Source organism: Choristoneura fumiferana, chromosome Z, assembly GCF_025370935.1.
Source record: "Choristoneura fumiferana chromosome Z, NRCan_CFum_1, whole genome shotgun sequence".
NCBI lineage: Eukaryota > Metazoa > Arthropoda > Insecta > Lepidoptera > Tortricidae > Choristoneura > Choristoneura fumiferana.
Window position 1 is genome coordinate 10,071,565 of NC_133472.1, and position 22,525 is coordinate 10,094,089.

Genomic DNA, 22,525 nt, shown 5'->3' on the forward strand with positions numbered 1-22,525 from the left:
ACCTACAGTCTAGATCTGACCCCTAGCGATTATTTTCTATTCAGAAATTTGAAGAAAGATTTAAGGGGAAAGCGATTTGGCAGTGATGAATAAATGAAGGCGGCTGTACAGGAACATTTCGACAGCCAAAATAAAAATCATTTTTTTAACGGTCTAAAAGCATTATTTAAAAAAAATATAAATGCATTGAATTAAAGGGAGATAAAAATAGTGAAAAAAAAACGGATTTTTTTTCTACCTTAGGCTTAGAACTTTTCAGCCGCCCCTCGTATTTATTTGTTACCTCTTCACGTCTAAACCGCAGAACTGATTTAGATGAAATTCGGTAAACAGATAGTTTGAGCCCCGGGGAAAGACATAGGATAGTTTTTGTGCCGGAAAATTGCATAATTCCCATATAGCTACAAACGAACTTTACGCGGACGGAGTCGCAGGCAACAGCTATCTATTCAATATTTAGTCTTTTAAAAACTGGTATACATATTCAAGTAATGCAATACGAAAGTTCTGTAAGTTGTCAACATAGCGTGATTTTATGGATCAACGTCTACTATGCTCGAGGAAGTAGGTACCTACTAATGCTCCAGGGATTACCCGCGGAAGTACATACGGAGAGCCGGGTCTGTCAGCATTACAAACTATGATGATGTTTTTTATGTAATTCCTTTGGCATGTAGTCCAAATTCACTCATACCAATAGCGTCACACAAGTAGGTTAGCACAGATAAAGTAGGATGGTTTGGCGATAAAACATGTACATCAATGAAACTTTTTTTATAACTTTTATCTTGGCACTAGAAATGCATGAGGATCTGCCGAGTCCTACCAAAATTTGGGCGTCCTACGCCCTCCCAAGGGCCAACGTTTAACAAAAATACAAATTTTACAAACTAGACAAGTGAGGTGTCATTTTCTATTAAGTAATTTGTGCTGAATCGATTGAGATCATACTTATACTTCTTCTTCTTCTTCGTCGTTTCACTTATACTTACAGGACCAATATTTTGCCAGATATGAACGGTTTTTGTTGAAAACATAGACCAGTCTAAAAACCACTTACTAACCAACAATAGTTACTCAAGATGTGGATGTGATGGTAATACTGATTGCTGTCTGTGATCCTGAGAAGCATATATTGTTGCTTAAACTCAAAATTGGTCGAGTTAAAAATAAAATATTTTGTTTTCTATATGTTCAACAAAAACCGTTTATATCTCGCAAAATATTGATCCCATAAGTATAGGTATGGTCTCATTCGATAAAGCGTAAAAAATACATAGTAATGACACCTTAGGAACTCGCCTAGTTTGTAAAATTTGCATTTTTTAAGCGTTGCCCCCTCCCCCTGAGGGAGGGTATTAGGACATCTAAATTTTGGTAGGACTCAGCAGATCCTCATTTCTAGTGCCAAGATAAAGTTATATACAATGTTGCCGCCAAAATATCCCATTTTTCCTGCTAAGGTAGGTATGTCCGTGTCCGTACATACTCGTATATCCACTAAAAGTACTGAGCATTATTGGGAGATTTTATATATATCTCCAATGAAAGATTTATTTTGTTCAAAAACATCCTGTTTTTCTCGATTCCCTTAAATCGTCAGACGGCTTAGTTTATTTTTGGAAATTAACTTTTTAGCAAAACAACAAAAAATTGTTTTCATCTATTTTTTTTCAGTTAATTAATCTGGGTATGGCGTGCCGTCAATGATTCTTAACGTCGTAGTCACTGGATGAAAAAAAAATACCAATGATGTACCAACATGCATTTGATGATAGTGGCGTGTCCGAATTATTTGGTCTCGTGACTCCTGCCACAACAGCAGGGTTACTACGAAACTCGAAACTCTATAAGTACTGGCTCCGGGGTAACTCGAATTTCGTATCGTACCGTCCCTCTCGCTCTCGTATTAAATAGTAAATATAAGTGTCAGAGGGACCGCACGACACGAACTTCGAGTTTCGAGTTTCGTAGTAGCCCTGCTGGCTATATTACGAAGTGCAAAATTCGAACTTCGTATCATGCCGTCCCGCTGACGCTAATATTATTTAATACGCGAGTGAGAGAGGGTACGATACGAACTTCGATTTTTGACTTTCGTTGTAGCCCCCGTCCTGGCTCAAGTACCATTAGCGATCTCTGCACTACAAGGCTATCCAGTCGTAAGAAGTACCTTGAAGGTTTTTAGTATGAAAATAAAATTTTAGAAGATTATAAATATGTTTGGATCACGTGAACTTAGAAATCTAATTTTTCTCTTTTAATGGGTTTCATTGATGCTTGTATTTTGTCTAACACCGTTTATGTAAATAAGTTTCACGAGTCAAAATTAAACAGTATTAGTAGGTATTACAGACCAGGTTTTCCTGCGGCTTCACTCGCGTGAACCTTAAAATGTAGCAGTTGATTTAAAATTGCGAAGTTCCAATATTTTACTAAATTAACACGAGAATTCCCAATACTTAATAAAATTTTGCTATTCATATAGGTTGTATGAAATAAACCCACGCAAAAGTTTCTGTTTATGTCAAAAAGGAAGGAAAATTAATTAGAAGCTAGTGTTAGCGCTTCCGGCTGGCGCCGCCAACAAGCCTGCGTTACACTACTTCCGTGCAACCCCAAGCCGAAAAATTGTATAATTACAAGGAGTCGATCGAATAATAGTTTATTGATTGTGATGTATGTAAATCAGCTTTGTGTTTATTATCAATTACTTATTTACTTTCTGTTTTTGATTTTGATACTAATTAATTTTGATTTGACTAGCTGTAGTAGGTACTTGCTTTTGTTCGACAATAATATATATAACGGCGGTAGATTCATTTTTTTATTATTCTTGAGACAGCTGTTATTGTAGACGTTGCTATGTCTGTTAACGATAGTAAAGTTTGGGTTCTCGAAGTGAGTTATTTCTTTTGGTGGATCTCTGGTGAAGATCGAATACTAGTAAATAATGTACATAGGTAACGCATTGTTTAGCGTTGTGTTGCACCAAATAAACCTGTATGTTTTTTTTTATTTATTTATTGATAAGAAACAAACAGTCTTATACAGAATTATGAACAGACTTAAATTAACACAATCTAGACCTATAGTTTTCTTAAAGGTTTATGTTAGCAGACAGCAATTACAAAGAAAGAAATTATACCTAATAATAGAATTTTGATAGGTAATATATGTAACAAACATAAAAAGAAAACAAATCCAGATTTCGAAAATACAAACTGAGACATGGATGCACAGAAAAACCAGAAAATAGACCAGCGCTGGGAATCGAACCCAGGTCCTCAGCAATCCGTGCTGCGTGCTATAACCCCTACACCACCGCTGGACAGGAATCTAGACACGAATTTTTCTATGCATACATATCTCAGGTTGCTTATTTCTACTACGCTACTTATGCAGCAGCACTAGCGACATCTATGTTCCGCTCTCATCGAGAGACGTCACACTGCAGCCTTGATTTGCACGCCAAGGCACTTGTCCCACCGCCGACGATGAGCGAGAAGCGAGTAGAGCGAGTAACTAGAAACGAGTGGGCGAGCAGCGAGAAGCGAGTGTAGTTTTGTCGCTCGGCTGTAAGCGAGTGTTCGCGTGCGACGGGCGATTACTCGCTTCACTCGACTCGCTCGTGCCGGGCGGCCCCCGAGCTGACATCGCTGAGCGAGTATCTGTAGCTCAGCGAGTTTTATAGCTCTTGTCGCTGCAACAAAAAAGATGTAAGAGCGAGTTCTCGCCGACAGTGTGAACAGCCAGCGATCAACTATTAATATATGTGTCTCTTTTACTCACACAGGATCTTATATCTTTTGTTCGTTTCTTAAGCGAGAAAATAGTCGATAGCCAATCGTTTCCTCGCCGGTGGTGAGACAAGTGCCAAAGAGCCTGAACAAACTTTAACCCACTAAACTACCGTCGCAGTAAAATTATTAAATTTATTAAGCAACTAGCCTGACCCGCGACGCCATCCGCGTAGAATTCGGTTTTCACTATCCCGCTGGAACTATGAAATTTTCCGGGATAAAAACTATCCTATGTCCTTCCCCGGGACAAACTATCTATATACCGAATTTTATCTAAATCGGTTCAGCGGCTTAGACGTGATGAAGTAACAAAAAAACAAACAGATTTCTTATGTCACATTAAAATATAAATTTTGGAGTAGATACGTACGTGATGTGGAATCCTAAGAGCCTCGTTTAACTATTAGAGCTATCGAGATGCCGTCTTATTAAAAGTTATTCAATTTGAATCTGAAAAAGCAATCAATGATTTTCCAATAAAATTGAGTGAAATCTCATAAACAGTCAATTACCGAGAGCGAGGAATTGCATATGTAGAGGTATTGTATGTTAATAGGCATTCCACTTTAGTGAGAGAGAGACAACAATAAATTGATCTCTCTCTCCAATGCATATAAACAAACACACAATACCACTACATATGCAATTCCACGCTCTAGGTATTTTATCTATAGGAGATAAATGTACACACGCGTTCAAAATTGCATGGACAAAGGTTATAATTGCCTGACAGGCTTGCATTCTCTTTTATCGGAATTATGCACAAATAAACTAGATAGCGCTAGTAGCGAAACTCAGTTATTATGTTTTAAATGAGTAATATTCATTGGTAAATATTTTTTTCACCTCAGCAGCTCAAACAGGCAGGTTTTGCTATGAAAAATCAGTGAGCTCAGGTGAGACAAAGTAGCTTTTTAATTATTTTTTTAAATGCTGAGGACAGTGCTGGGTCCACTCGCTGAATTCCAAATATTTGAACTTGACTTTGATCCGTCACTTTCACTTCAATAAGAAAAAAGCGAGAGATAGGATCGTTTTTTCTTTGTTTCAATTATTTGCCAAATTGTTAACGAGTCAAAATTACAAGAAGAACTCATTGTTATGATTAAGTATTTGAACTAATCCAACAATATAAAATGAACGAAAAATGAAAGCGACAACGAACAAGCAATAAGTCAATCTAATATAAAACTAGTATGGTGGTATCTCCAAACATAAGTCTACCGTCTTAAGTTTTTGAGCACAAAAAAAGTGTTAGTTTGCCAATTTGACATTTGTGTCTTTCTGATAGAACTGTAATTCCATTAACAAATTTTTTTGTTTTACTTTGAAGGAGCTGAAATTTTTTACAAGAATTACCAATAACACTTTGGCAGAGGTAAAACAAAACCAAAAAGTCAGACTTCAGTCTAAATTACTCTTATTTTCGGTCCGGCAGATATTTGAATAAAAATACGAATGTTTATGCTCGAATCATGGTTGTTTAATATGTATTAATCTAAAGTATGTTTACCCGTTGTCTAAGTAGGAGTATCCATAGTACAGGCTTTGCTAGTTTGGGGCTGGGTCAATTGGTGTCAATCGTCCGATAATTTATTTACTTTTTATTCGCGTTTCTTCCCCCGAACCAAACGTCTTACTTTGTATTAAATCAAAATATGTACTCAGTCATTGTTACGAGTACTATGTTATACATCTGCTTTGGGCCTTTTAACAATCAAGAGGGTGTCGTTAGTGGGCTAACCCAAGCCCAAAATATGAGAGAAACCCAAAAATACGATTTTATAACATTTAGCTGACATTCGCTTGCAGAATCCATTTTGAAGATTAAGTAATTACTAACCTGAAAGATCTTCTTAGAACATTGGTTTTAATATCAGGCACTCAAGTCATAACAGCCGTATCGTCTGAAAATAACAAAAAAAATGTGATATAGGTAAACCTGTCATATTATTATACTCGTATGGTCTTTCTTTCTTTTTAAAAGTGACAATAGATCTGTCCCCTACATGAAAATAAATAAATAATTATTTCAAAATTTTCCTATCCATCTAGGTATAGGTAGCCCGCATTATAGATTTAGATGAGAATAAAATTCCTACTTTACGAGTAGATGAAGTACTAGTTTTGCACATGAAACTACCGTGAGGCTCACTCATATTAAATGTATAATTGACCCGGATAACTCACGTCTTAAATCGAATTTAGCCCGACATGTTTCGGACTAATACGTAGCCCTTCCTCTTAGGAGCAACGCGACTCGGCGGCTGCTGCAACGCAACACGCGCACTGCGCGCCGCCGCTCTGTTCGCGCGACTACCCGACGAAACAATGACATGAACCAACAATTTGACAACACAAACAACATGAAACATGTCGGACTAAACTCGATTTAAGACGTGAGTTATCCGGGTCAATATATATTTAAAATGGAAGTACTAGTTATCCAAAAAAAATATTACTTTCTTCGCGTGGTTATACTTATGCAATTACAACTTTCTAGCAATAGCACACACTGAGCTAAACCGCAGACGGATGAACGTACCTACATGGCGCAACTATACGGGTTCCTTGTAGGACTTCGGAACCCTAAAAAAGTAGGGTGCCCCAGCACAGATCCCTTGGATATTCCTGTTAGAAGTGTCAGTTTCAAGTATTTTTGCCAGATATTTCATCTATAGGTACGTAGGTAGTCAAAAAGTACAGTTCAATATTAAGGACGAACCGTCTCGACATTAAAGTAGTTAGGCGCAATCTCCACTAATCACTGGCGGCCTAATCTCGTCAGATGTCATGCTATTAAAGCATCTAAGACACGACATTGAGAAAAGCAAAACATTACAGAAGACACAAGTAAGGTTGTTAGGATGCTCCGTATCATTCGATAAATAATGTTATACAAGGTGCATGGGCCCTGTAACAGGAGCCAAAAATTAAACCACAGCTTCCACTATTAATCTTGAGCTAATTTACTTCTACAACTTTTGAAAATAACTTGTATTGTGATTTTTATTATAGTTTAGTTTAATTGGACAAGCAATGCATTGCGAAATCCGTCATTTTGTTACGTGACAGGCGATGTCATAATTTAGGCTATTGGATGCCGTACATTGAAAAAACCATTTAATTTGTTTGGAATAAACATAATGATAAAATTACTTAATTTTTGAAAGTTGCAGAACTAAAGTAGTTCCATTTGAGTAGCAGAACCTGTGTTTTAATTTTTTGATCCTGTTACAGGAGCCCACCTGGTAGAAAACAAAATTATTTACCTACTATGATAAACTTCCATGGTGGCATAGGAATCAAAATTGGTTGACTGTACATTGTGTGGAGCATTGTCATTCTCAGATACAGATATACGGTATGTACTTAATATATTTACAATGACATTACCAATTGATTTACCACTGAGGGTTTCTTGATGAGCTAAATGTCGTTCTAGTCTAGGCGGAACTACGAGTAGTATTGAAAGGTCCGTGTGACCATGTCTTGCTTGCGATTGTCTCAATAATAGGTAAGTTTAAGTTCATTTTACAAAGTTATAGAACTTTGTAAAATGAACTTAAAAATTTGTACTCGCGTGTCTTTGATTTTATATGAACGACTGTGAAGGGTGTTAACAGCCACCATAAACACCTTTATATTGGAGGCATACGGTGCAATAAAAAAGAATGTAAGAGACAGTCCCAGCATCATGAAAACATATGTATCGCCCACCGTTAACGCCCGATCTGGGAATATTCAGAAACGATCTGAGGTCCTTGCCATAAATTATTTAACTGTTTTTCTTATTTACCTGTATTTGAGTCTATGATATCATACTTGTAGGTGGGATAAACGCAGAAATAGCGATATAAAGCAAAATATGACCGCTGTGACATGACATACAAATATGATCTTTCTGATTTTCGCAAAAGCGTCATTCGAAAACTGTATATTAAGGTATAAACTGTTGTCACCGGGATATAAGTATAAAAAAATCACAAAAAACCTACTAACGTATCCAGAAATATTTGTCGAATATCTATGAAGGCGCTTACTCATTTTACGTAATATTCTGTTAGCCTGGCGTCGTAAATAAAATGAACACTGACAAATTACTTCTTTCCTTACACCCATTCCGTCTTTAAAAATTCGGGGTACAGACAGTATTAATTACTTTAATGAGTTTCGCTGTCTGTTGTTGCATTCATCACCAAGTAGAATTACGAACATTCCACGTGTACGAGTAACTTTGTAATTACTTTCACGAATGCGTTTCTCTCAGTTTATGGGAAGTCCTGAATATTTCACATTAATTGCTCAAGTCGAGTAGGTACGTCGAAAAAGTAGTCAAAAATTCTCGAGGGACCTGTATTTGAATGTCGCATAAAAACTTTATTGAGCTTTTGTGTCAAATTTAATTCGACCCGGTGTGTTTAAGAAAGACTTCCTAACTTTTTATGGGCCCGTGATCGTGATAGATAGGTAAACATTAAAAAACCGGACAAGTGCGAGTCTCAATCTTTACAGTCAAGGGAAAAAATATATATAATAATAATAATAATAATATCACGGGACAATTCACACCAATTGACCTAGTCCCAAAGTAAGCTTAGCAAAGCTTATGTTATGGGTACTAAGCAACGGATAAAAATATAATTATATAGATAGATACATACTTAAATACATATTAAACACCCAAGACCCGAGAACAAACATTCGTATTTTTCATACAAATATCTGCCCCGACACGGGAATCGAACCCGGGACCTCAAGCTTCGTAGTCAGGTTCTCCAACCACTAGGCCATCTGGTCGTTTATACATGTTTATATGTTCACACGAGTATGCCACAAATTCTCAAAAATCAAAGTGACTACAAGTATTTATCTAAGTTCATCGAGTAAGTATAGCCGCTGACAGACAAACAAATCCCAATCAAAACGGAACCCTTATAGTTTCGCCATGTCTGTCTGTCTGTCTGTCTATCTGTCTGTCCGTCCGCGGCTTTGCTCAGGGACTATCAATCCTAGAAAGCTGTAATTTTGCACGGATATATATGTAAACTATGCCGACAAAATGATACAATAAAATTAAAAAAAAAAAACTTAACTTTTCTCATCCAACCCTATAGTGTGGGGTATCATTGGATAGGTCTTTTAAAACCATTAGGGGTTTGCTAAGACGATTTTTCGATTCAGTGATTTGTTTGCGAAGTATTCAGCTTTAAAGTGCAAATTTTCATTAAAATCGAGCGTCCCCCCCCTCTAAAATCTAAACGGGTGGGTGGAAAAATTTGAAAAAATTTAGGATGGTAGTAATATATCAAACTTACAAGGAAAACTATAACGGTTAAGTTTGCTTGAGAATTATTAGTAGTTTATGAGTAAATAGCAGCCTAAGGTATAAAATATACCTAAACTTGTAAGATTCCGTATAAAATACGAAATCCTTAGAAAAATATTACCTAATTTTTTCGTAATGGCTACGGAACCCTATTTTAAGCGTGTCCGACACGCTCTTGGCCGGTTTTTTTTTTACTAAAACCGACTCTCGCTTGACTGGCTGTTTATGTTATTATTTGATATGCAGTAGGTACATTTAAATCTATTACCCTATGATCATTGTATAAAAATAATAGGAAAACAAAAATAATACGTTTTTTTATCCAACAGCTGGCAAACGAGCAGACGGGTCACCTGATGGTACGTGATCACTGCCGCCCATGGACACCTACAGCATTATTTGGACTGCGGGTGCGTTACCGACCTTTCAATAGGCGATACACTTGCCTTTAGAAGGTACCCAAATCATACGGAAAGATGGGAAAACCCCAGCAGAGAGTCCATTCCATATTTTACACGTGCGAGGTGTAAAGTAACGTTTAAACCGCACAGTGGAAGAGCACCAATGCAGTACGGATGAAAACCACCCTTATGCCGAGTGCTACGGTGATGGAAGTTAGCAGCTCCATGTTCTTCCATGGGGTTCTCCTTTATTTTTAATTGAATTTAGCTTTTGGTATTTGTAGTTGTAGCGGCAATAGAAAAATTATGCATACTTTCAATTAAGCCGTCTGTGTATTACGGTTCTTGAGAAACAGCCCTGTGATGGGCTCCATTTGTTTTCTCTTTTGTGTACTGAACCCCAAAAAATAAATATTTCACTGCATTAAAATAAAGTAGACTGAAGTACCTAATAATATTGACTGAGATATTTATGGGTTTGACAGTAGTTTCCTAAATCAGGATATCTATCCAATCTCAAGTTGTAAGTTAGTTTAATAGCCAAAAAACGGTCACTGCTGGACAAACACCTCTACTAAAGAGTTCCACAACCATCACTCCTGTAAGTAGGTACTCACCAACCAAACCAACTAAACTAATAAACAAAGCTTGCTATAGATAAACAAGTATAGAAATCGTTAAGATTTTTTCTGAATTGTAAACATAAAATAAGGGTGACGTATTATACATGCTAAACATAAAAGCTTTGTCAGTAATGTTACTTAATGATTCCATAAAGGCCGACGCAATTTGGATGGATAATAGGGAGCGAATGTATTGTATCCAGCCGCAGGCACTCGGGTGGTTCGTTGAATTCGTTCATACGTTGTACGCGAGATAACTCACAGCCCGCAATTCCCCCGCGATCTCTGCAGGGCTACTACGAAACTCGAAACTCGAAGTTCGTGTCGTGCGGTCCCTCTGACACTTATACTATTTAATACGAGAGCGAGAGGGACCGCACGAAACGAACTTCGAGTTTCGAGTTTCGTAGTAGCCCTGCTAGTAATCGCAACGATATGGTTTCATATAAGTACACACACCAATGCTGCTGCCTCTCACCAGTAAATTTGAGCAAAACCACAAAGGAACAGTTTGTTGTAGGTAGGCACTACATAGAGACGCTTCACAAGGACGTTGCCAAAGCTTGCTTACACCATGTACAGTCGAACAAATTGAATCATGGCCCAGGGTGGAACCTTTTAATTATCAATTTCACTATGATTTCCTTGACAAAAGTATGAGATGTCAACATGACATTAGTAGCACAAAGGTTCCATCCGGGTCATGATTCAATTTGTTCGACTGTCCCACTGGAGGTTAAGGATTATGCTCATAGCGTGGAAAAACTTGTGTTCGAGACCTTAGAATAATTATATCAAACAAAAGAGCGGAATATTTTTTGTTTTCACGTAACATCTTGAGAAATACGGAAATATCGGCATTGTGTGTGGTGTGTTGTCGTCCTAGGTACCCCAGTGGTACAAAGGGCCTTCGTGAGACGGCATTGGTTTCAAATTATTCGCAAATTGATGTTTTCCGCATTTTTCTTGCACGATACGAATGTTCCAAAGCATACATCCCGAAATGGAGTTCGAGTGACTACTTCACTTGCATCGTAAGCGCTTTTATGAATACAGTCTTAGGGAGCTGGTTGCAATTTTCTATATGATTTGTTCAAGTTTCGTATTCGATATATAAAGTTCAGATCGATACGAAATTGGTACAGACTGAACTGGGAAAATAAATACAAAGTTTTTCAGTCATATGCAAGGTCATAACATTGTTGTATTCCTTTTATTAGTAATTTTGTTCTGTAGTTGCAAGCAACTGTGGTAAGGATAATAGTCAACATCCGAAGTCGTCGGCTGCATGCGACGTGCTACAGAGACTAGGGTCGCTGTCGTCTCCCCGTAATAAATGAAGCGACGAAACTTTCCTACTTATATGTACTTACTAGTTTTTGCCCGCGGCTTCGCCCGCGTGGAATTCGGTTATCGCGCGCTGTTCCCTCAGGCAGGGTGCATTTTTCCGGGATAAAACGTAGCCTATGTCACTCTCTGGCCCATAAACTAGCTCTATGTCAAAAATCACGTCGGTCTATTGCTCCGTTTCGACGTGAAAGACGGACAAAAATACAAACACACAAACATACAAACACACACACACTTTCGCAGTCATAATATTAGTATGGATAGTTAATAAGTCGCCGATCACAGACAAAACCATTTTATTCGACTGGATGGCAAACGACGTGAACTAAAAACAGGTATTTTGCTCACCCGCGATCTTACGACAGCTACGTCTATCCAACAAATGTGTATTCATGCAGCTTCTCCACCATCGCACTGTAAGAACACACACACAAATCACACAACCCCACCACCACACAACATCGACCCGTTTCGAACTCAACCAGAGCTCATTTTCAGAGCAACACAAGTAACTAAACTTCGAAACACGTCAGTGTTGTGTAGTGGTGATCATTGGGTTTATGTGATTTGTGTGTGTTCTTACAGTGTGGAGGTGGAGGAACTGCATGAACACACATTTGTTGCATAGACGTAGCTACCGTAAGGTCGCGGGTGAGCAAAGTAATGGTTTTTAGATAATTGATATGGACCTCCGCAAAGTAACGCCTAATTCAATAAATGATGACTTCTAACGACTCAAGATAAATGGATCTAAAAATATCTCCCTTAAAAGTTCATTTCAAAGTAGCCATACAAGTAAGCGAGGTGCTCTAGAGCAAACGTTTACCTTTTATTACACGCTTTTGTCAGCTAAGGCTACGCCTCAGTGCGTTCGCGTTAAAATCTCAATTTATATGGAAACACGAAGAGCGCCTCTAGCGGAACGTTTGCGATGTTCGTGTTTCCATACAAATTGAGATTTTAACGCGTACGCGATCGGGACGTATTTTGTAACCGAAAACTTACACTAAGGGCACTGACTTTAATACCATTTCGTACGAGTATTACGCGATATAAATATTTTAAAATTAAATGCTTTTTCAATTTGCGCATAAAATATCTTGTCACACGTCACACGCACGCCATATACGTCCCACTGGTGGGCACAGGCCTCTTCTCAGAATGATGGCTTGGGCCGTAGTTCCCACGCAGGCCCAGTACGGATTGGTAATTTCGCACATGAATTTCATTAATCTAACGAACAAAAAGTTGGAAAACCCTCGACATTCTTACTTAAAAGCTCAATAACCCACACCTTTACCAAAAAAATTTTATTGCATATTTCGATTCAGTGTTTTTTTCTGCGTCGAATGTTGTAGCTCTCGTTGCTCTACGACGTTTAGAAGTTTCTGGACAGCGTAGTAATTTTTACAATTTTTTGGCTATTTATGGTACGTCAAATGCTGTAACCGACACGAAAAACGAAAAAAATAGAGTCCTGAAGGCCTACTCCGAAACTCGAAACTCGAAGTTCGTATCGTACCGTCCCTCTCGCTCTCTTATTCAATAGTATAAGTGTCAGAGGGACCGCACGACACGAACTTCGAGTTTCGGGTTTCGTAGTAGCCTTGCTGTATCTTACTTCATACACGCGGAACAATATTTATCCGCACGATGTCTCTTACAGCGTTTAGGCGAAATAAAAAATATATCATACGTGGGTTACAGTTAATGTATTGCAGGTGAGTGTTAAAGCATTCACTGGGAATCAAAACAACTGAATACGTAGGGTTTCAGCTTTCTATCAAAAAATTTCAAGGCAGTTCCCGGAGTATTAGGATAAGATTCAAGACGTTACAGCATTTGAAAATGCATAAGATTATTGTAAGCAGTTAATTTACATCAATTTTACAACGCTTTTATTAACTTTACATGTATGTTTGTTTGTAACCGACTGCTTTGAACTCGATTTTGACCCACTTTAAACGGTCAGATTTAATTTAAACTCTGTAGACTTATTAGTTATTAAGAACCGATGACAATATAATAATAACAAGTTAATTATCAACACTAAATCTTCTTTAAAAAAACTAACAATATATCTAACTAGGTACCAGACTTACTAGCGCCTCACCCCGGCTTCGCACGGTCACAAATTTAAATAAAGGTCTCTATACAAGGACACCTTACAAACATTTCTCAGCTCCATTTCCCGCGCAAAGCCGAAACGCGGCTTTTTTAAATTCGTATAGCTAATATTTTTTGAGTGGAATGTCCGATTATTTAGAATAATTCAAAAAGTGATCTATAAGTATTGAAACATTCTTGAATATGAAATAATTTATTTGGATAAGAATTAATGTAAATGTATAGATAATACAAGTGCTTCACTTAAAAGGAGGATTCAACACTAGTTTAAAACAAAAGTTGAAAATAAATAATTTTAATTTTTTTAATAATAGATAATATGGTTTCATTTTGGTCGGGATTTCTATCAACTTTTAAAACGTAAAAAAGAACCTGTACCTTGTTATAAGTGACATTATACTAGTAGTTACAATAGATGGACATATCGTTTTTTTTTTGTAGATACCGATATACATTTGTTCTTCTTCAGCCTTTCTCAAACTTCTCGGTGTAGACCTCCTTAAATTTTTTCCCTTCGTCGCGACATTGAGCTTTTTGGATCCAATTTGAACCAGAAACCTTTTTACATCGTCTTTCCACCGCATTTGTGGTCTACCATGAGGTCGCTTTTCCCCCCATGGCTTCCACTCTAGGAGACGCTTGCACCACGACTGTTCACTCCGGGCCACATGTCCAGCCCACTTCCACTTTAAGCTCGCTACTCGTTTTGTCACGTCTGTGACTTTGCTTTGATCCCGAAGCTATTTTTTTTGTTTCGCGGTCCATCAGCGACACTCCTACCAGCTTCTTCTCCACTGTCTTCTGGGCCATTTGTAATCGATTGATCACGTCTTTCATGAATACCCAGGTTTTAGCACCATAACCGAGCACCGGCAGGATGTTTCTGCGTGAAATATTGATCTCAGAGAAAAAATGTATAGATTTTTTTTTGTAGAGAATTTTATGTTTAGAACATTACTTATGTTTTAGAACATTTTTTGCTGTGGGCCAGCGTTTACGAGTTATTTACGAAAAACTAAATGGGACTTTTACACAAACTCACCCCCCCCCCACCCGTTAGCTCTACCCCCACCCATCAGTACTTTTAGTATGTGGTCTAAAACACCATTCCCTACAACTATGCCAAAATTCACTTATACACGAGTTTTTCCTCTGAGAGGCAGTTTTTGATCTTCGTTGGGTGGGTAGGCTAGGCTATATACTCGTACTATGACACGTATTAAGTATGAACACATGTCCTACATTCCTACTATGGTAATTATCAGTTTATAAATAATAGACAAAATATCTAGCCAATAAAACTATTTAGACTACTAACCAATTTTTCTGTGCCTAATTCTTGTAATAAACAACACACTTACTCGTACTTTACAACTTCTGACATCTTCTGACATGTTGTCTGTCATTGTATGAGTACGAGTGCTTCTTAATTTTTTGTGCGTTATTCAATTTATTTCCCGGTTCGATTTGTAGCATTCGAACATGGCGGATGTAGACAATATCTAATTTTGCTATTTCTGTTTCTTTGGCTAGTTGAAGTATAATTTTGATAGTGTTTTATGCGGCGATTAACCTTAACAGTGAACAGTGATCACAAAATTCTATATTGCTCTCGTCTCTGACATTTTTTAATCCGCAAGTTGTCTCCACGTGGTTTCTGGAATTTTGCTATCAAGTTGCAAAAACTACAACCACCGTACAACGTCCCTCTCAAAGAGAGTTTACTTTGACACTGGCGAAATCGTCCTATTAATTAGGACAGAAAAGCCATATTTTAAAAAAGAAGAAGAAGAAGAATTTATTTCCCGGTGTTGACTGTCCTAAAACACCTTAAATACCCAAATTACAGTGATAACGTAATTTAATAATAATTTCCTTACTCATAGATTGAGTGTTATGAAAGAAGTGTAAAAGCAAAAGTTTTTTTTCGTAAATGAATTTTGTGGAGAAAAGCGACGCAGGTCAATCAGGCAGAGCACCTAAGCGCTCACTGTTTCTCTGCGTTGAAGTGACAGAGAAGCAATATGTCGTCGGCGTGGCGTAAGTCTTTACTCATAAAAAATTTGCAAATAAAATAAATGCAAAGAAATTACGATTTAGATTTAAGAAATAACACAATAGCTATTATTATTACGTTTTGTTTGTAAATCAGACTTAGTAATTTGATTATAGTGTCTTTATAAATAACGGAGTATTTTTGGTTTCTAAATCAAAGCAAGAGCTTGGCAATGAGGGCTATCGCGAATGAATTCGCCGCTAGAGGCGCTAGTGTAGCGTGAGGTCTCCGAAATGTCAAAACTCATAGTTTTTGGGTGAGCTACGCGGGTTTATTTATAATTAGAAATATTTTGTGAATATTTTGCAATATCTGAAATTAATTATGGCAAATATGCGTTCCGGGGCAATGAATGTCTGTGTTTTGAGACAGTTTTGTCTTTCGGAAACCTTTGTCCTCCCTTTTTTTCGAACAAAACGGGGACATTGCAACACTGTGGTATGCTCGATATTTTTATGCTACAGTTTTAAGGCGTATTAAATATGATTTTAATCTAAACTTTGTTTTCACGCCCGTAATAACAGACTTTGAAAGCCACACTTAAAAACCTCACGCAACAGTGCGCCATCTAGTGAGACAAAAAACGATAGCCCTCATTAAATCTATCGAGCCAAATTAGTTTAATCGTGTTTTGAAAGCAATGACTAGCTCAGGAATACGATCAAGATTATCGTAATATTTTTTTTATTACCACGAAATACACCAATTTTATACCACGTCTCTTTAAAAATAGCGTTGGTCGCCTCGTTCGTTATTGCGATCATAGATGGCGCTGGCAAGTTTAAAACACGCTATCGTTTGGCTCCTATAATTTAGCTATAATTGCTTCGCAGGATAATTGCTTCACCTCGTCAGGTACCCAGTCGGGTACTTCTCAGCCTGCTTTATCAAACCATATGATTAAATTTTTGAAAACATGTCCTTATGAATACCAGTAAGGGTATGTTGAACTATTAATATAAATACTAAATGGTCAGTAAGCGTTGTCGATTCTTAATCCATCCTCTTCTTCGTCATTTATTCATTCGGTTCATCGTACAGCTGCTGGGCACAAGTCTTCTCCCAGAACGAGAGGGCTTGGGCTGTATGTACCACGCGGGTCCAGCAGGGCTACTACGAAACTCGAAACTCGAAGTTCGTATCGTACCGTCCCTCTCGCTCTCGTATTAAATTAAATAGTATAAGTGTCAGAGGGAACGCACGACCAGCGTTGCCAGATGGGAACGCAATAGTACCTACGCACAGCGTACTATTTTATGGTCGTGCGTACTCGCGTACTCATCGGTCGATTTGCGTGCTATTTTTATATTTTAGAACCTGAAAGCCTAGCACTCCACTTGACAGAAATATATTTTTTAGGTTTCCGATTAATATTATTTAGGAACGCACCCAAAAAATTTTGGTCGGTATAACGCTTTTAGACCTAAGACAGTCTTTCTCTATAGTTCCTGCAGTAAAAGTAGTGCGTGTCAAAATGCATGTAGGAACGTGACGCGTAAAGGCGAGCGTGCTACATTACATTGTATGCCACCCCTTTTCGCGACTCATCTCGTACGGGAAGAGCCTTAAATTAAGAGGAATATATGCGTTTTAGGTTGTAACAATTAAGATGCAAGAAGGTAGAGGCATTAATTAACGTAATGGTGTCGTCTCCTTAACCCCATATGTATTTAAGCGTAACTGAATTGCACGGTTTACCGGGGTCCGTGATCAATGGTTTGTTGCCCAAGACGATTTCAAGCAACAGTCTTAATTATGACAAACATTGATTGATATGTATAATACCTAGTTGCTACTATAGTCCATTCAGGATAACATTGAAATCTAGAAGGTTACAGAAGAAGGGGTTCTAAATATTTTTTGTGAAGTCTTAATAATAATGATGATGATGATTGTGAATAAAAGAAGTAATTAGATGAAGTCATAATTTTGTTTACTTTGTAAGTAGATTAATACGTAATGTAGGTACTTACAAAATAACACAACATTAATACGTAATTTGCTACATAATATTAATTCGATTTATATTTAAACATAGTTTAATAACTGTGTTTCGAGGACTCATCCGCTCTCAATTCCTGTTTAAAAATATTCTACTCGTAGTTACTGCTTCAAGCTTTTTTCCATTCCAAATTTCATGGAATTTGATGTTGTGCTTTAGTTGTGAAACGTTAATTATTCGTATATGATTAAAGTTCATCACATTTAGATCCAAACTGGCAATTAAAAACTATAAATAATGTACAGAATATTTCTTGAGTTAACAATATTATAAACGTTCTGTTTCTTGCAGTCCTACCTCCCGTCTACCGCACGGTTAAAAACCGCTCCGTAATAATTATTTCTGTTTAGACGTAGAAAGTGTTTACTGAACTATAAATTTATTGATTTTCAATACAATAGACCATTTAATGCTGTTATTGGACATTGCTAGTGCTGAGAAGTGTATGAATTTACTAAAATAAGAAGAATAAAAAACAAGTTTAAAACTACCATCGATTCGTGTTTACGCAAATCATCTCGCGACTATAACACGTAACCGCCGCGATTAGTACGGCGCTTAAGCTCTTCTCATCGCGGACCCAGTGATCGTAATGACAGTAACAGCAGTAGTGAATTTATTAACGATAGACTGTTACTCATAATTAAATAGTTGATTAGATGCCACTCAAGCGCACTCCCCCTAGTACACCAACAGTACGTGCCAAGGACATGGATTCAAGTGCTCAGCCACTACCCCAGAGCCAGCCAGCCCCGGCCCCGAACCCACCTGTTAAGGACTGTGATAATATCGTTACCAGAAACAAACGTAAACGTTGATGGACGAGATGAGGAGCGTACTCGCCGAGGCGACCGCGCAATCTGACACCAATTTTGCAGCACTGCAGTCGGCAATGAATGCAATAATTGCACAAACCACTGAAATTAAGGAATCTATTGTATTTACATCGAAACAATACGATGACGTTATGCTAAAATTATAAAATATAGAATCTGAGCGTAAAGTAGAACGTAGCTATGTTCAGCAACTAGAAAACAAAGTGGAATATTTGGAGCTTCAACTGAATGGAACAAAAGTAGAAATAAAGAACATCCCAAGGAAGAAGGAAGAGTCAAAGGACGATTTACGTAAGATTGTAATTCAGACGGCTAAAATTATTGAAACTCCGGTTCAGTTGCCAGATATTAAGGATGTCTTTCGATCAGGCAGGCGGGATGACCCAGCGGCACCGATAGTGGTTGAGTTTGTCAGTGCCATCACAAAAGATACTATGATAAAAAAGCTCGTTAGTTTAACACAAAAAATATCTCAAGTAAACTCAACTCTGTCCACATCAAGATTGAAGGTCCAGCCAGACCCATTTACATAGCAGAGAAATTAACAGCCCATGGACAGCGCATGTACTACCTTGCAAGGAAGTTTGCCCGGGACAACCGCTACAAGCACTGCTGGACGTCCTATGGCAGAACCTATTTGCGGAAGGACGACGGTGGTCAGTATGCGCCCGTGGATACCAAAGATGACCTGATTAATCTATAGAAAACTTGACTAGCAATCGATTACTTCCTGGTAATTTGTCTGCCACAAGAAATATCGTTTCTATGCCTCAGTTTTTGTTCTGTAAACAAATACTTTTTAAGTTTAGTTCAATATGTTTTATTAACACAAAACAACAACATACAAACACAAAATTTAATACATACTCGAAATTATGTTACTATATTTTTACAAAAATACATACTTGTTATACGAGTACTAGTGCTTAGTTGTGAGATGCATTATTTTCTACTGGATATTGAAATGAAGGAAGTGTAAGTACTTTTATTTGAGCAATAATGTAATAACCATTGTCAATGGACTTTAAAAACCAAGATGTTATATCTGATATTGACGGCATATCGGTGGCTGAGGCTTATTGCTGTGGCACTGAGACATGCAACTTGTTATTAAAACAACCCACATTAAATTTAAATATTGTTTGTCAAAATATTCTTAGTGTATACAAAAATTTGGATAATTTTATAGCACAACTGGCCCGGTTCACATTTGAAATGGACATCTTAATTTTAACCGAATGTTGGCTAAATAAACATAAACAGATTCCTGACTTGGATTCTTATGTCACATATTATTCTCAAAAGAGCTTGAATCAAAACGACGGAATCGTTATCTATGTAAAAAAACATATTCGTTGTTCAGGAATTGAACTGGAGCCTATAGGAGCTAATTTTATGTTAATAAAAATTTTACCCGATATTTATTTTGGCAATTTACCGCTCACCGTCTATTCAATCTATTGATAGCTTTTTGAATTCCCTGGATAATATCATTCGTCCCTTAAGTGATAAAAATAATTTAATAATTGTTGGGGACATAAATATAGACATCAAGCCAGGCACTATTGACAGACTATGTGCGCCCTACCTCAATTTATGTGCTGAGCTAGGGGTGCTACCAGGTCACGTGTACCCCACACGATTGTCTAACTGCCTCGATCACGTTATGCTCAAGACGGTTTTCCCTGCGACTATATTTGTAACTGATTCTACAGTAACTGATCATTTCATGGTCTTGCTAAGTCTCTCTTTGTGCCGTATGCAGCCCTCAATTAATAGAACCTTCAAAAAAATTAACTACGAGTTATTGAATATCTAGAAAAAATCGATTACTCGTTTATTAATCCTACTACAGATGCTAATGCTGCGGCTACACTTTTTGTTCAGAAGTTATCGACAACCATTCAGTTGCACTCTAAATCCAGTCTTATTCCCAATAGAAAGATAACTCTCAAGCCTTGAATAACCCCTAGCCTGATAAGGTGTATACGTCACAGAGACCGACTTCATAAAAGGTGTCAAAGTGATCCTAATGATATTGTGTTAGCTGTCTCGTACAAGCGCTACCGTAAGTACAGTAACGCACTATTAAAGAAACTAAAATGTGACTACGAAAAGTCGCTACTGAAAGCTGCTAAAACAAATAAAAAGACTTGGGCTGCTATTAAATCAATAGTAAACTATGCAAAACCTATCAACTCAGCTGATGATCCAATAAGTAATGTGATCAATGCGGCTGGCGATGTCGAGGCAGTTAACAACTAGGTACTTTGCAAATATTGGTAGGCGGCTGGCGGATGCTGTAATTACAAGCAAAAATAATAGCAAATCATCCTTTTACAAATTTGATATTCCTACTAATATAAATTCTTTGTTCTGCTGCCCCCTGATGAGGCAGATATAGAGTCGATAATATTGAGCCTAAGGAATGACTGTGCTACCGGTTGGGATAGTATTCCTGTCAAGTTACTCAAGCTTGCCAAAAATATAATAGTACCCCCGCTCACAAGGCTTATTGAATTGTGCTTATCTCAGGGTGTATTTCCAGCTGTGTTCAAAAGATCCATAATCACATCTGTTCACAAGGGTGGGAGTCGAGATAGTGTTTCGAACTATAGACCGATCTCAGTTCTAACCTCGTTGTCAAAGATACTTGAGAGAGTTCTTAATCGTCGTCTAATTAAATATTTGGAACACAATAACATACTGTCGAAGTGCCAATTTGGATTTATAACGGGAAAAAGCACTGAAGATGCCGTCAGTGCTTTAGCAGATGAAGTTGTCGCACAACTTGATGCTGAAAAGAAATGTTTAGGTGTATTCCTAGATCTTGCTAAAGCATTTGACACTGTTTCGATTCCGGCTTTCGTGGGTAAACTCCATTCTATTGGTATTAGGGGAAGTGCACATATGATCTTCAGAGATTTTCTTTCAAATCGGACACAGCAAGTAAAAATTTCAAAATACATTGGCAAAGACGCACCGGTTGCTTGTGGAGTGCCCCAAGGAAGTATACTTGGACCGAGTCTCTTTTTAATTTACATCAATGACTTGTGTCAACAGTCATTAGCCAATGGAAGAATATTTACTTATGCGGATGACACAGCCATAATCTTCCATGGAGATACTTGGGACGAAGTCTGTCGTAATGCAGAATTGGGGCTCCATAGGATCGGTGAATGGCTGGCTGCGAACTTTCTCACGTTGAATCTTTCAAAGACCACATATTTGCAATTCTTTTTATCTAAAATTACTCAGCATACACCTGACCTTAAAATGCATTCTTGTGAGTTGCTGGCAAAAACCGCCTGCACGTGCACTAAAATTGCTAAATCAAATTGTATTAAGTACCTGGGAGTTATGTTGGATGACAGAATAAACTGGCAGTCTCATCTAGACCTAACAACAACAAGGATCAGGAAACTTGTATGGGTGTTTAAGAAACTGAGAGAAGTACGGCGGATTTCGATCTGCTGCGCGCAGTTTACTATGTATTGGCACAGTCAGTCCTTGGGTACTGTAGTGTTGTATGGGGTGGTACCACAAAAACGCACATGCTAACCCTGGAAAGGGCACAAAGATCTTTGTTAAAATTTATGACATTTAGCTCGTATAGATTTCCCACAAAATTAGTGTATGAAAAATGCCAGGTTTTAACTGTAAGGCAATTGTACGTGTTGTTATTAGTAATAAAGCAACACAAGAGTACCCGCTATGATAAACAAAAATATGCATCTAAGCGCGTACTGACCAATGTTTGCCTGTCTTTTAAGTGCCGACTGTCAACTACTAAAAGACAACAAAGGTTATGTTAGGTTATGGCTATCTATTTGTATAATTAAATTAATTAAATTATAAATATGTATTCTCTATCTACCTACCTATGAATGTAAAACTAAACTAAAATCATGGTTACTGACACTGAACTATGAGGAATCTGAAGCGGTTACCTTAAGATTGTTATAACACTATAACACACACACATACACACACACACA

At 37.6% G+C, this 22,525-nt stretch overlaps 1 protein-coding gene across 2 annotated transcripts in view; it reads right to left on the reverse strand.

The window, feature by feature from the left end:
* Positions 1–22,525, reverse strand: part of LOC141426619 (uncharacterized) — a 72,242-nt gene that overhangs the window by 38,389 nt on the left and 11,328 nt on the right. Inside the window, exon 2 of one of the 2 annotated variants that reach the window (XM_074085650.1) lies at positions 5,647–5,710. The exons of the other annotated variant lie outside the window; for it this stretch is intronic. The gene's annotated coding sequence lies outside the window, so the exon portion shown is untranslated. The remainder of the gene's footprint in view (positions 1–5,646; positions 5,711–22,525) is intronic. 2 annotated transcript variants of the gene reach the window in all.